This window comes from Myotis davidii, unplaced genomic scaffold (genome assembly GCF_000327345.1).
Source record: "Myotis davidii unplaced genomic scaffold, ASM32734v1 scaffold212, whole genome shotgun sequence".
In the NCBI taxonomy this organism is placed as follows: Eukaryota; Metazoa; Chordata; class Mammalia; order Chiroptera; family Vespertilionidae; genus Myotis; species Myotis davidii.
The window spans coordinates 154253-156978 of NW_006283435.1; the positions used below are offsets into that span (position 1 = coordinate 154253).

General features: G+C 60.3%; 1 protein-coding gene and 1 long non-coding RNA gene across 2 annotated transcripts in view; one reads left to right on the forward strand and one right to left on the reverse strand.

Moving 5' to 3' along the window:
* LOC107183021 overlaps positions 1 to 1645 on the reverse strand; it is a 2695-nt gene extending 1050 nt beyond the window's left edge. Inside the window, exon 1 of the long non-coding RNA XR_001513801.1 lies at positions 1240 to 1645. This is a non-coding gene — a long non-coding RNA (uncharacterized LOC107183021). The remainder of the gene's footprint in view (positions 1 to 1239) is intronic.
* Positions 1646 to 1832: 187 nt separating this feature from the next.
* The window catches only part of LOC102764119 (kallikrein-11), a 6811-nt gene continuing 5917 nt past the window's right edge, over positions 1833 to 2726 (forward strand). Inside the window, exon 1 of the mRNA XM_006753576.2 lies at positions 1833 to 2111. The gene's annotated coding sequence lies outside the window, so the exon portion shown is untranslated. The remainder of the gene's footprint in view (positions 2112 to 2726) is intronic.

The window sequence follows — 2726 nt, forward strand, 5'->3', positions numbered from 1 at the left end:
AGGTTGGAAAGAAGGGGAGGCACAGCCCAGGGGAGGGGGACAGAACAGGAGGAAGAGCCAGGGAGTGGAGGACAGAGAAAGGGAGGGTGGGCAGAGAGAGGGAGATGGGGGAGAGTAAAGGAGCAGCCGGTATGTGGGGCGCTCCGGTAGGTAAGCTACTCCCTCTCCAGTTCTGAGCCTTCCCCACACGGTCCTCCTCTGGTTGATACTGGCTCAGGTGAGAGATTCCAGGATGGAGGCAGGAAAGGAGGTCGGGGTGCTCTCAGCCTCCATTTCTGCTTACCTTGCCCTCTTGGGGCCTCCAGAGAGGAGGCCTGCCCCGCCCTACTGGCCAGGGCCCCAGCCTACTGCCCTTCAGAGACCTCTTTAGGGAGTCCCGCCCTCCTTTGCTGCGATTGGTTGGTGGCGCCCACGCTCTCTTCCCTCATTGGTCAGGGCCGCTGCCATTGTTCTTGAGGGAACTCTCTACCCTTTGTGGAGACCCGCCCACCTTCCCTGTGTCTAGCGCCTGGGAACAGCGTGTTCTTCTCCATTGTCCAGTCATTGCTGTTGTCCTTGGGGCACTTGGCTGGGTTCTTTTTCTGTCCACCAGGTTGGGGGCCACTGTCCTCGAGGCCCAGACCTGGGCCGGGGAGAGGACAACTGCAAGAGGATTGCTCCCCTATTCATGCCTCGCTCCTCTGCCCCCCTTTTGCTTCCAGGGCGACTCTGGTGGCCCGCTGGTGTGCGGAGGAGTCCTTCAGGGCCTGGTGTCCTGGGGGTCCGTGGGGCCTTGCGGCCAAGAGGGCATGCCGGGCGTCTACACCAACATCTGCAAATACGTGGACTGGATCCTGGGGGTCATCAAGAACAACTGACTGGCTCCTTCTACCTCTACCCTTGCCCGGCTTGGGGTCCACTCTGACCCCCGGAGCGCCGCCACCTCCTCCATCGTCAACCCCAGCTCTCACTCTTCTTAATCTGGGAAATCCCCTTTCCCAGAACTCCAGCTCCAGCCAGCCCCCTTCTAAGGCCCCCAGTTCAGGGAGGAGGGCCTGTGGGGCCATTTGGAATAAATATAACTCGCCAAGGGGTGGAGTCTCTCTGTCTGTCTGTCTGGTATCCCCGTGCTGGTTGAGAACCAAGGGAGGGCTCATTCGTTCCTCCCCTCCTCACTGGTGTAGAACTAGAGATCTCAGATGGGGAGGGATTTCCCACAGGAACAGAGTAGAAAAAGTTACTTATCACAATAAAAAGGACCTTTTTCTTCATCGGACACCACAGGAGGAGGGACCAAATGCTTGTAAGCTTTTCCAGGGCCCATACGCCTAAGGACCTGAAGGAGGGGGCACAAAAAAAATACACGGGTTGCAAAATACCAAGCGACACCTGTGAAGCCAAAATTCGTGACCATTGAATGAAATGCCCCATGCGGGTAACATTCCCGCCAGCCAGCCCATGGCAACTGGCTTCTGCTGGGGCCGAGCACACGTTACATTATTTGACCACTGGATGCAGCAGGTGGGTCTGTTTTCGCGCCGGCGACGAGGATGACGGAGGGTGGAGTGCAGCCGCGGAAGGCCCCAGGACCCAGCCCATGTCTTCGAATCGTCCTGCCCAGCCCCTTGGGGTCTGTTCCCCCTGCCTCTCCAGGAGGAGCAGAGAGAACTTGGAAGAGGAATTTGAGGTGTGAGCGTGACAGCCGTGGGAACATGGGGCTGAGAACCGTCTGTCCTTGGCTCTCTTCAAGTCCTCATCCAACCCCTTAAGGCAGGGCTGTCCCCCCTCCCCCCCCCCCACACACACACACACACACACACACACACACACACACGCCCCTCCAGGTCACAGATGAAGAAACTGAGCCTCGCTGGGGTGGAGTCCCCCGTCCCACGTCACCGCGGCAGCAAGAGGCAGCACCGAGGTCTGGGGCCAGGGCTGGCTGCGGGCAGAACCCAGGCCCTACCTGGCGATCCTGCTCCGCATCTGGTTAGAGGAGAGAGGAGGCACGACAGGAAGCAGATCGACTTGATAACAAGCCCGAAGACGCAGGGATTGTGACTAGACTGTGCAGACCAGGAAACCGAGGTGGCTCAGGTCTGGGAAGGCATCGGACCCGGGTCACACAGCCAGTAAGTGCCACAGATGGATGCCAAGGCCCCTGGCGGGGGTTGGGGGGGGGTCCCCCGACAGACTCGGGGTGGAGAGAGAGGGGGCGGGTTAGAGAGAAGGGTGGGCAGAGGAGCCCTCATTTCTTATTCCCCAGCCTTGACTCCCACAGGCCCCAACTTGCCTCCCCCACCCTCCTGTCCTGCCCCTGCTCCTGGCAACAGCCCCACCTCTGTGACGCCCCAGTTCCCCCTTTTCTTGGAATGGAGAAGGGAGGGGCCCAAAGGAGGCCAGGGGCCCACCTGGGCTCGGGCTGTGGGGAGGGAGGGCGGGGCAGGCCCAAGAGCTGATGAGGTAGAAGAGGGGGTGAGAGACAGAGGGAGAGAAAGGGAAAGACAGACAGAGCGAGGAGGGAGGGAGGGAGGGAGGCAGAGACGGGTTCCAAGAAGGACAGAGCCTGGGAGATGCAAACAGAGGCAGTGGGAGACAGGAAGGCACAGTCTCGCGGACACAGAGAAACGACAGGCATGCAGAATTACGGAGAGGCGGCTGGCCGCGGAGGAGGAGAGAGAGGCTGACAGGGCAGGATGCATGCAGGCAGGCAGGTGGATGCACCGTGAGCAGCAGAGAGAAGTGGG